Genomic DNA, 12,924 nt, shown 5'->3' with positions numbered 1-12,924 from the left:
ACAGCTTCCTTAGAGGTATCTGCTCTGCAAACATTTCCTTTGAAAAAAGTAAGAGGTTTGCCATGTATATAAACAGAAGTATCCTTAGTTATAGCAACATGGAAGGCTGCTAAATTGCGTTTAAATTGTCCTTGTTTAATTTATGTTCTGTGCTGTCTTCCTTGTATATATCCCTTAGTTATGTTTTTGTCAGTTGTGTTTCTTTAAATGTATTATAAATCTGTATTTCCCCCATAAACCAGTCTGGAAAAGGGCATCTGTACTGGAAACTGGTTTTAGTGACTTGACACTTTGGCTCTTTTATGTCGTGAAACGAGTTTTAATTTTCTTAACATAGGCCAGGCATGGTACATAAACCTCTTCCCCCCCAGGGAGGCTTTTATGTTTGATTCCTTTAGTGGCAAAGCTTTTGAATTTCTCCCCTTGATTGACTTGATTATGATCTTCCCAGTATATATCCTTCATGTTGATGAATTCCTGGTAGGGATCCTCAAAGGAGTTTACAAGCCTCAATGCTAGATGAAACAGAAGAATTAAATTATCCCTGCAAAAGCTGCTACTAGTGAAAATAGGAAGTTGAATATTAGTGCTGCAGATTTATTTATGCTTTGCATGTCTAATTTGAGGTAGTGGGGAAAGATTCATTTTTTAGAGAACGGGTGCTCCGAGGGTTCTACCAGGTGGCTCTGAGTCTGCACAAACTCAGAACCCTGTTTGGAAACATAGGTGAAAACCCCTGTAAATGTTGTCCTGGCTTACTCTGCTCTTGTGCTTTGTTAATGCTGGGAGAGATTGGATCTAACCATCCTTGATGAAGGTCTTCTACTCAGTTAGGAGAAAATTGTTGGTAGAATCTCACTGCTGCTAATCCAACAGTGCATAAGAGAACTGAGTAGCATGTAGCCCCCATGGGGACATCTTAACAGCCCCAAATACCCATTTTTCTAGGAAGGATGCTGCTTGGAGTATATACATGGCAGGCAACGCTTCTGTCTTCTTTTACTCAACATGTTGTGTCAGAAAAGGCTAGATTTTGCACTAAAAAGTGTGTTCAAATCTTCAGAATCTGGTTGGCTTCCTTAACAATTGAGTCTGACCACTAACCAAGTGATGCCCAGCCAGTCCCTGAGCTGTGCCCACCCCGCCTCCCAGCTTTATGCGCTGGGCATGGCGTCATACGGTGTGGGATACCCCTGGGGTCAGTTGGGGTCAGCTGTCCCAGCCGTGTCCCCTCCCAGCTCCTTGTGCCCCCCCAGCCCCTCGCTGGTGGGGTGGGGTGAGAGGCAGAAAAGGCCTTGGCTCTGTGTCAGCCCTGCTCAGCAGCAAGGAACCAACTACCAACGCTGTGTCCAGCACAAATCCAAACCACAGCCCCATATACCAGCTGCTAGGAAGAAAATTAACTCTACCGCAGCCCAACCCAGCAGATTCAGAGAAGGAAACCAAGTGGAGAAAGGCAGGATGAATGTAATATTTTTCACAAACTTTTTTTTTTCCTTATCAGAAAACTATAGTTGGGGCTGTTTCACAAGTTCACTCAGACAGACTGGAGTTAGTAAGAAAGAACTGGAAGGGCAGGCAGGAGAGACAGAGGTACAACTTGCCTGAAAACAGGCATAAATTTAGGCCTGGACATCTATGTGTATAAATGCTTTTCTAAACACATAAAATAGAAATAATACAGAAATGAAATACAGAAAAGCATGAATCCCTCACAGTGCAGGGCTCGCTCTCCCTCCTACATTGGCTTTAAGTCTCTCAGCTGTCATTTGTCATTGTTAGAGCTGGCTGAAAATTGTCCAAATTTTATGAAAACTGTCATGACCTTTTTTCCTGACTTGACAAATAAAAGGATGTTTTTTCAGGGTGGGGAGAAGTGTTATTATCTCTAGTGAAAGCAAGTTTATTTTTTTTTTAAACTGTTTGAATGGTTGTTGTTTCTATTTTGGTAGATCTGTGTGTATGGAAAATGAGGCCAGAATGCTAACACTGCATACTGCCAGAAATCAGTTCTGATCTGCTGCTTTCTTGCTGTCCCATTAGAAAAGTGAAATGATTAGGGGTTTAATTATCGATTATCTTATTCACATAAGTTTCTAATCTCATTTTAGCACTCTGGACTCCTGTGTGTGGTCTCCTGCAGCAGTGTTTTCAAAGACTGCTGGCAGAAGAGGGGTTTTTTTTGCCAGTTATGAATTTTCTGCCATTCAGTAGATCAAAGAAGGAGAAAAGCAAGGGTTTGTTAACATCTTGGGGTGTACCTAGCTCCCAGTGGTAACTTTTTGACATTAACCTTGTGGCACACTTACATCACATCCATAGCTGTTTTCCTGGGGAACCTCTTGCTGACTTTTGCTGCGTATTGAGGCAAATCCATGCTACAGAGAATTGGGATTGGTTTTCCCCCAAATCAAAGGTTATTAATTCTATAAATGGTTCCAAATGAAGATCAGAACAGATCTAATATGGAGCTATATTTTCAGCTGGCAGGATTGATAACTGAATGTGAATTGCATAAAAATAACTTCAGTGAGAAAACTCTTGATTTAGCCACAACTTTGGGAATTTGCAGGCCAGAGAAATGTAGAGTATGAGAAAATATTTCTCCATCCAGTTTCTGGTGAGGTTCTGATGTTTTCAGAGCTTTGTAGATATTTTCAGATGCCAAAAATGAAATCTGATGAGCCAGATAAATTCTGGGATTTGCATTTTTGGAGTGAGACCACAAAGAAGTCTGAGATGTCTTGTTTGGTTTTTTCAGCATGTGCGGGGGATGATCTGGTCGATGACATCAAAACTTGAGCTGTAAAAGCTGGGGTTTGGCCCAGTATAGCTCTTATAGGTAGGACGGGTAGATATCCGCTATCTACCCTTTTCCCCAAGGGCATCGTGCCGTTACTATGCCATATATATCGACATTTGTGAACAATTTAAGGGAATCATTTTTGTGCTGTGACCAAGCGTGTGGCTGTGAATATTTCATAGTCCCCTCTAATGGTTGTGGTGGGGGAAGTACGTCTGGAAATAAGGTTCACCCTACAGAGGAAGGATGCCAAACGCGAGAGCCAAGACCACAGCAGAGGCTTGCGTGCAACCAAACGATGAAGTGCTGCACAGGGAACTGCTCAAGAATTTGCAAAGTCAATCAACCGTAGTTGTTCAGCAAGAGACAAGGCAAGACTGGTGTGGTGGTTTCTTCACCCTTTCTTTGCCATTATAGATGCTTTCCTTGTGTTTGCCATCTGCACAACTGTAGAAGTTCTCTTTCCCCCCTCCTTTGCTTCCTACCTTCTTACCATCTCCTATCAGGAGTGAATGTCTATGTCTCGGAAGGGTAGAGCTGAGGAAAGCAGAATACCACTCACAAACATCCAGCTCTCTAAAACCACAGGTGCATTATAGGAGTTTCAGTCATTGTTTTGCCTCATTTTATTTCTCCTTTTATTCTTCAGGCTAACTTTTTAACAGCAACCCTTGCCAATAAGATGACAGAAAAACCCCACTGTTCTCCAGTAGCCTTTAGCGTTTTTGAGTTGGTGGCCAAAACTAATTGAATTTGTGGAAAGAGAAAATAATGAGGAAAAATGCAGATGAGGTAAGGGAAAAGCTTCAGGGACTGGACTAGAATGTAGATGAGGGAAGTAAGATCCTGGCAATGATCAGTTGTAGAATGGCTTTGACTTTATTAATGAGTGTGAATTGAAAAATACATATTTATTATTGCCTTGTTTACTGATGTAGTGTGTTAACAATTTAACTGTCACCTAGAGGCACTTTCCTAAATAACAGAGTAGGCTAACGGGACTAGTGCTTCCCCACTGTACGGGGCGACACTGCACTACCTCCCTTCTGCTATGCCCTTTCTTTTTGGCACAAGTTTATTCCAAACGATCATCTATCACCACTGCCTTTTCACTGATAGGATCAGCTGCATAAATAAGATGTTTGAAAAGAAGCGTGCTTTGCAGTCTGATGGGCAGAGGAACTGAAAGGCAAGGAGGACTGACAAGCCTAAGGAAAATGATAAGGCCCATTAGCAGGAGTGATAGAGGCAGGGAAGGGAATGAGGGTGAACGGTACTGGGCTGAGACAGATGGGCAGACCAAGAAGCAGAAGGCTGAGTGCAAAATATGAGTGCAGCTTCAGGACTAAAGACTGCACTGCACAGGAGGGAATATCACATTGACATATGCTGGATGTGAGATTGAATTAGCTGCTGTGGTGACATGGGGATTATATAGTGTTAAAGCTTCTGCTCAGTCACGTGGATGAACCATATTCTCCACTGGGCTGCCTGCAAGTATAGTAGACCTCCCGATTCCACCCCCAAGTAAATCTGCCTCTCATATAATAAGTTCACAGGTTTTTAGAACTTCCCGAATTCTTTCTCACTGGGTTTATCACCAACGTTTTGTTAAGGAAGAATAACCACTGAGAAAATGAATATTTGGAAAATGACTCAACATAGGAATTATGTAAACGCCCAGCATGGCACTGGATGACTCCTGTAGGTCTCTTCCCCTCATCACCATTCTCCTTGGAGGGGCAGGTGAGCTGTATCTCTCAAGATGCAGCATGGACAGATGCTCTTGTGGTGTCTCATCTGTGTGAGAGCAGGTTGTGCGTGATGGGAGATGTGATCTGACAAGGGAGACTTATTGAGGAAAGGGGGATCATAAAGCACTTGGACTTCAACTCTTGCAGGGTACCAGAGGGATCCTCCCTTGCTGTAATATGTTGGCTGTTGGTTTTCTTCTCGAGCTTCCAGATTTTTGTCTCAAGCTTCCAGATTCTACATGGAAAGCTTTTACAGTGACAGAATGTTTAGCTATTTAACAAAGACACACATTCTGCAAAACTTTCTAGCATTCTTGGACTCTCTTCTACCATATATGTGGGTAGGTTTGATTTATGTGGCTACCACTGATCTGATTCCCAGGGCCCACTAAAATGGAATGTATTTCAAAATGCTTGGCTTCTGTTGGGGAAAGGAGAAATTAATGGCAAATGCCTCCAAAATGTGAAAGCTTTGGTCCTTTAAAACCCAATTCCCATTGGTGCTAACTTCCCTTTCATTGCAAGATAATGAACCTTCACTTCTGTTCTGTGTCCTCACCTTCAGCGTGGCTTCTCTGCATAGCTCCCGTCGTGGTCAATTATCTGGCAGGAGAGGCCCACAATGGTGGAGACTATTGCTTAATTGTTCCTGTGGGATCCTTACGCGATGTGCAGTTGCTGGGGCTCATTTACAATTCTAACACATCCAGTACGCCCTGCATCAGGAGTCCTGTGAGCTGGACAAAAGTTAGAAAGTGGCAGCGCTGTTCCTGGCCAAAAGCTCATTAAGATAGACATCTCCTGCTAGTGAACATCACACAGATGACACAGACAGCTCACTCCAAACGAGAAATGTTCTTTTGTTCTGCCTTACTAGGGCTTTCGGATGAAAAGAATTTGAGGCTACTCAAAGGGCCAGCTGTGATATGAAGGGAGCAGGTTTAAAATAGCTCTCAGGGGCAGTAAATGCTTAATGATCAGATCTTTCATTGCTCGTGGAACATTTGAGGAAACTCAGCCAGCTAAAATTTTTCTTGATTACTTTAACAGAGGCCCTTTGTTCATATTATCACGCAGAATAATTAAGCCAATGCAAGCAAGTCTGCTTAGCTATATACATAATTAAAATGTTAGGCTGTGATTAAACAGACTGTATTGGCACAGAGAGCACCTATTCAGTTCATAAGAGTTCCACCACTGCCTTAAGCTTGTTTTCACGCTATTTTATTTGTTATTGTTTTGGAAAAATTAGTTTTATACAAGGTAGGTAGTGGAAGATGATGTATTTCCAATGAGGAGTTAATGAAATTTTATAATGGAGAAAGAGATAGAAGCATATCCAAAGTAGTTAGCTTCTAGGGTAAAATTTAAGATGTAAAAAAGAGCACATCAGTCTATTTTAACTTACTTAAAAGCTCATTTTGAAGGGGTTATGTCTAATTATCTCATTTCCTCCCTGATTTTGGCATCTCCTATGCAGTAGTCAAACCTTCACATCGAAAAGTTTATGATTATGTGGCACCTGAAGCTTTGTCAGAAAGCAAAACCCTTTGATCTATAAAATATTTTAATTAAATGCACTTTCAACTTGTTGGACTACCTGTTTTAAGTCAAACATTACGTCATTCTGAGGGCTCCCAAGCCTAATCACCAACTTTCTTTTGGGATTCTCCCTCAGCTGGCAATTAGTGAAAATAACAGTTATGCTGTTGGCAGGGGCAGACTGGCTTTCCACAAGTTTTTTGAGAAATGGGCCAGGATATTTTTTAATTTCCAGGGCAGCAGAGCTGGAATTTCATGGAATTTCTCCCAGCTTGGGCACCAGGAGTTCTTAGGAAGCAGATTTTGGTTCTCCTGCTGGTTTTTTGGTCACAAAATCTTATTTTGCTAGATTTTTTTCAGAGCCGAACAGGTACATGAAGAAGGTGTTTTTAGCTGTAGGACTGGAAGGATGCTGCTAGAGAGGTGACACCTGATGGAAATCAGGTTATTTTGATACACGGGAGAAGTCTATATTTGACTATTTTTTTGCTAATATCAGTTAGGTAACATATTATAGACCAGTAGCAGTGGCTTTAAGATACATTGGCTGATTGAGGCAGCCCCAGAAGAGATCCTGGGGTTCACCTTGACTACCTTTCATGTGTTAGACCAGAGCAATCTTTATTCACAAGCAAGGTCTTTGGATGCATTTTCTGAGATGGAAATAAAAGCAAGTGTGCTGGGTACATCCCATTGCCCTAAAGTAGAACTCAAAGTGACAACTACTCTACTCTCTTTACTAATCTCTGAGCTAAGCAGTCCCCTGGGAACCTCTGTGTGGAAATCTATTAAGATTTCACAGGTTGTTCGGCAGGGGTAGCAATGATTTGCAATGGCTCTGAAAACTGCATTTTAAAAAGAAAATGTGAAGATGAGAAAAACCTTTCTCCTTTCGCTCATAACAGACAATGTCATATTTTTCCTATTTTTTTTTTCTTTTGCCTTCTGTCCAGATTGAAGTGCACATTCTTCTGTCAGGTCAGATGTCCCTCTAAATTGCAAATAGACTTATTTATGCAGAATTTGATCTCATAATTTCCTTTGAAATCCTACTTGATGTATCTTTTTCTACTGAGTTTCACAAAAACCTTAGGAGTTTATCGTAACTATTATGTAGAAATGTATTTTAACAGAACAGTGGCAGGCAGTGAATTTCTGGTACATTTGAGCTGTATAATCCAAGATCTGGAGAATCCCATTTGCCTGTTACTGGATTCTTGGCTTCAAGAGTCTTCCAGCAGATTGATTTTGCTGGAGCTTCATTCTAGAGATACTGTTCTAGCAAATGCTCCTTTTAGTATTTTAATCACAGACAAAAAGATAAAATGTCTCTTAAGAAATATACTACTTGGTGGAGAGGACAGGGAAAAAAGCTCCAGTTTTCAACATTTAGTATTTAAATGCAGTTTTACAGTTGTCAAGAGTTTCTCTGCTCCTCAATTTCTCTAGGGTTTGCTTAACTTCTTGCTTGAAAAGTAAATTAGTGGCTAAATTTTCTTAGGCACTCTATTAATATGACCCATGATCATCACGAGCGTGGTAGTTATGACAGCTTTGTCTTAATAAGAGTGATCTCATGGACATGATTTAGATGGGGTAAATAATTCCCAACACATGCTGACTGTAAAGAAATTGGGAGCTTGTTATAAGCTGATGTCATGGGAAGAGCCCAGTCTCTTCAGCAGGGACTCATCAGTGCAAAAGTCTCTAAAAATTGTCTGACTTTGAATTAAGAAGAAAAACCAGGGTGGGAAAAACTGTTGTAAGTTCTTAAGTCTTTGTCAGCTTTGACTGTTATTATCAATCAAATCTTTCAGTTGTTTATGACTGCAAAATAAAACACACTCTAGGCTGAATGTTCTTTGAATTCATAAAAAAAATCTGCATTTTTTTCCTCTCACTTGTGAAAACGACCCATAGTTTATGAACTAAGTCTTTCAAACAAAATAGCAGCAGGGTTTTTATTTCCAGAAATTTAGCACATTTGCTAAAGTTCAAAATAACTTCTTTTATCTTTTTTTAATTTAGACTTGGTTATAGTAATTTACATAGTGTGAAGTGAGTGAGAAGGGCTACTGGTAGGATTCGGTTGCATGATTTCACAAGTGGTTTGCATTAATATAAATGGCAAAGTTAAACTTGGTGGATAATCAGTTCTGATTGTAAACATCCTCTCATGCTTTTTAAATGCTGTCATTGGACCATTTTTGAAAGGATGCCACTGTCTGGCTAGATCTAAACCCAAAGATGTTGTGAGACTTAGCGTATGTGAATATATAATATGGCATTCAAAGCAAGGAAATATTTTCTAAGAGCACAGAACTGAAGACATGATCTCAGATACCAAAACACAGCTTTCTGGAACATATCATCACTTGGAGCTGTACGTGTGTCTCTAACAATAATTTTTTGTTAACTAAATAGCCAGATTTACAACCCAATCTTCCTTTTTCTAGGAAGAACTTTGTGAAGATTGACTCGTGGGTGACTGTTGTCTATTAGTTTATGAGATAGTTATGCAGCCCTAACTATAAATACTTCTACACCATGTCTTTTCATTTCACTAGTGAAGAAACTGGGCCAAGAACTCACTTTTCTTGTTTGATGCTTCTACAGCATTTCCCATTCCACCCTGAGTACACTACAAAAATTTTATATAGGAGCTATTTCAGCCTGTATGGAACTGCAGCTACCTCAAAGTGCTGATTTAACAGCATACAACCTGGCCATGCTGCACAACGCTGTACTATAGGAAATGAAAATAAATACCATACTGATTTCAAGCTAGATGTTTTAACGGGAAAGTCTGAATCTTCCCACTTAGAGATGTGGAACAAAAATACCCCAGTCCATAAACCTTAAGCATCACTTGACTCCTGTTTATGCCTCTAAAATTAGGACTCAAATTCATTGTCCCATCCTAACTGTTGACAGAGGGGAGAAGTGAGCTGGGGAAGACAGGCTAGAGGAGCAGTGCTGGCTAAGGAACATCTGGCTAAGTGGCTGGGAATCTGCCTGTAAAAGCTGTAAAATGTACCTTTGGTACATGCTAAATACTCGAGCACGCTAAAATGTGTTTAATGCCAGTACAGTAAGTATCAGTATGAGTTCTTCAGGGACCCCTTCTCAAAAGGATTGGGAGTTTTGCCATTTACTTCAGTGGGAGTAGAACGCAGTTTTAATTTACCTGATTTTGTGGTGGTGTGATCCTGAAATAAAGAAGAGAGAAACAGGAGAAGTAATCTATAGGAGATAGCATTGTTCCTGGTGGAGAGCTCAACTAACTATGGGTGCTGCCTGAGAGGCAGTTCGCTACCCTGAAAGCTGAGTGTGATGTGCTCGCTCTGTCTCTTGAGCTGAGGTCATTTGAGGACAGATTGGGAGTTTTTACTTGGAGTGGTAGTGAAATCAGGCTCGCTGCCTTTTCTGAACATGCTGAACTGTCATCCGGTGTGTCTACATTAAAAACTCTTTTGCCGGGTTAAAATCAATTATTTGTTTTTGCTTTGCATGCTTTGCATTCTTGCTCACAGTTGGGTTGGTGTTATGTGAGAAGGGCAGAGTTGTGGGTTCATACTCGTATGCTCATGTAGTGGTAGACATACTTTACCCAAGAAGTAAAACAGTCCAAAACCTCAGATCAGAAGATGAAGGCATTTTTCAAACCCCAAACAAAAGCAATAAATGGAAAGAAGGATTAACTTTGTCAATTTTCACCCCTCCCACAATAAATCTCCAGAATCTTGGCTTTTATCTTAGATGGATAACACAATAGTCACCAGAGCACACCAATATTACGCAAATACTTCATGTGCTATCAATTATTTTGGAAGGATTCATCATCTGAATTGTGAAATGGTTTGACCTTTTTTTTTTAAATGGAGAGTGTATGAAGATGAGAGTGTTAGGCTGACACGTCCTTTCTCTTGTACTTGTGTAGGTATATTTAAAAGTAATTTCAGAAGAACACAGCAGTGAATAGGGCTCTCCTCTTGGTACCCAGCCCCTCCTGGCCTGTGGAGTCACGTGGAGTCAGAGATGAGCTGTGTTACGTGAGAGGGGAATAGGAGTGAAGTGAGAAAGAAGATTCAGTGTGCTGCTAAGCGTTTGAGTGTTACGAAATCAAGAGAATACATTCAGTGGGGATGCAACTGTGCAGCCCTGACTGTTAGTGGCTTTCAATCTGCAACTACAAGGAAGGCTATCACCCCTCAGATAGTCAGGCATGGAGAAGGGGCTGGTACCGGAGGAGATCAGAGCAGAGCAGGTATGCGTGCCTGGGGTGCGTCCTCATGGAAGGGATTCTTGTAACGGATGTCTTGCTAAAATGAAAAGGTGGCTAAGATGAACATGCAGGTTGTGGTGAAATAACAGAAATTAATTTCATGAAGAATTTCCAGAGGCATCTTGATTTTCAGATTTGATGTACTAACTGATTCAAAGTGATTTACTGTGGAACCACTTTGAACAGTCATCTTTCACAAGGCTGATACTCTCCATTTTAGTTACACTGCTAGCCATGTGTGAGTTAATGTTTTACACTTTTTTCTCACGTTTCTTAAGACCATCTCTTTTTAGTCATTAGCACAGACTGATTCCATCAATATTTCCCCAATTATTTGGAGCTTCAGAATATGTATTGCCCAGAAAGAGGACAAGAGGAAACAGCCTCAACTTGCACCAGGGGAGGTTTAGATTGGGTATGAGGAAGAATTTCTTCACCCAAAGGCCTGTCAGGCACTGGAAGGGGCTGCCCAGGGAAGTGGTCAAGTCCCCATCCCTGGAGGTTTTTAAAAGACGGGTAGATGTTGTCCTTAGGGACAGGGTTCAGTGGTGGACTTGACCATGCTGGGTAAACAGTTGGACTTGATCTTAAAGTTCTTTTCCAACCTATCCTATGATTCTGTGAAAGCAGTATGTCCTTTACTATTCTCTCAGTTGTCAGTGCTTGATTTCTTCTTTAGTTGGTTTCCAGATATGGATGTCAGTGCTTTGATTTTCAAAATTAATCATGCTGAGTAGGTGAAAGCTGAAATAAATTGGGTATTTCCCAAAGGTCAAACATACCTCTGACCAGAAAATCTATATATTGCAGGTCCTATGCTTTCTCCAGCATACTATTGTTGTCCTAGTAACTAGTCCCGAAAGCAGTCATGGCTCTTGAGATTAAACAATTTAAATAAGCTGATAGTTTGAGCATCCTGCTGATCCTTCTAATTTGTCTATCTGCGTTATCCAGGTTGTGATAATATCTAGAGCTTTTTAATTTAGCTCGGATGAATGCTAGTGTTAAGCTGGCTTGCAAAATTCTGCAGAGGACATTCCTGGGAGAAGATCCGAAAGGATGAAGTACTGCAGCACTGGGGACACGGGTGTCCTGCTGCAAGCTTTACATGTCTGGTTTTCAGACGTAGTCAGGGCTCAGTGTCGACCCCGTGGATGCTGAGTTACAGCAAACTTTTAAAGCCTTGGTCTGAACCCGACTTTTAAACGGGAGCAACACTACCACCCCGATGGATTAAATGCTGCAGCATACTGCAACAGTTAATTAATTGAAGCGAACTTGTCTGTGGAGGGCCACTCAGTCCTGCTGAGTTCACTGGGACTCCCATGAATGCCCTCACAGAGCTTCTTGGGCCTGGTTGTAAGCGACGGTAAGTCAGAACTGCTCATAACCTACAGGTATCATCTCTTAGGTTTCTGATAAACTGGCATCTTAGGTGCACTGCTGAAGTCATGTGGTTTAAGATCACACCTCAAATGTGAAGGATGCAGGTGAGTTCGGAAGCCTTTGCACCCAGCAAGTCTTAAGTCTTGAATCAGACTCTTCCATAGCTCAGTACCTGATTCCACATCAGGCAACCACGCGCTGCACCCAGCCGGGCACATGGAACCAAAACCAAACATCTTGACCAAACAGCATCATACACAAAACATCTTGTTTTATTATCAACTTCAGAGTTTATTAATTTATCAAACCAGGTCAAAGTGATACAACAAGTACATAAATAAGTACTGTAACAGACATACATCCCATGAAGAGAATGAAAAACATGACACTGTGTATTTTGTTGTCTTAAGTGACCAGAAACTGGAAGAATTCAGCACTGCATTTTACTAAATGATGCTTATGATTTTTTTTTTTTGCTTTTCTTAAAAAGTGTTTCTTACAAAATAAATACACTATCTGGATTCCACCTGTCCTGTCACAAATACAAAAAGCAGGCTGCCTTCTTCTTCTTAAAAAAAAAAAAATTACAAACACTGTACACTTTCCACTTAGTCTTTTTTCACCAGCTACTGCTACAAACAGACGATGCCCGTGAGGTGAGAAATCAACTGCTGGTCTTCCCACCAGATCGTTACAGTTCCTCAGAACCTCTTCCTTACAACGTCTTCACCAAAAGAACAATCAGGTTAATTCATGACTTATTAGAAGATTTATAATAAAATTTTGCACTTCTGCAGCACATTTCAACCCAGTAGATGCCACGTGCAGGGGGTGTTGCTGATGCCAGACTGCTTCTTCTGCAGTTACACTGCAGTAACCTCTGGTGCAGCGAGGTCTGAGGACCTCAGTTAGGATACGCTACACCCCTTTGAAACACCAGGATGGGATTTAGGGAGGCAGAGGCTACAGTCCCGGGGAAAGGTGGTGGGACAGTTCACTTAGCTCTCCTTTTAACGAACAGCGATACAGGACTTCTAATGGCCAGGTGCTAGTTAAGACCATGCACTGCGGCACGGTATCAGTGCGACCGCGTGCCGGTGCGTGCGGGGCTGCAGGGTCCCCCCTGAGGAGAGCCGAGGGGCTGCCCCGGGCCG

The sequence above is a fragment of the Egretta garzetta genome, unplaced genomic scaffold (assembly GCF_000687185.1).
Source record: "Egretta garzetta isolate BGI_Z169 unplaced genomic scaffold, ASM68718v1 scaffold411, whole genome shotgun sequence".
Taxonomy (NCBI): domain Eukaryota; kingdom Metazoa; phylum Chordata; class Aves; order Pelecaniformes; family Ardeidae; genus Egretta; species Egretta garzetta.
The sequence above is the reverse complement of the archived record's forward strand: the minus strand, read 5'-3'. Positions refer to the sequence as shown.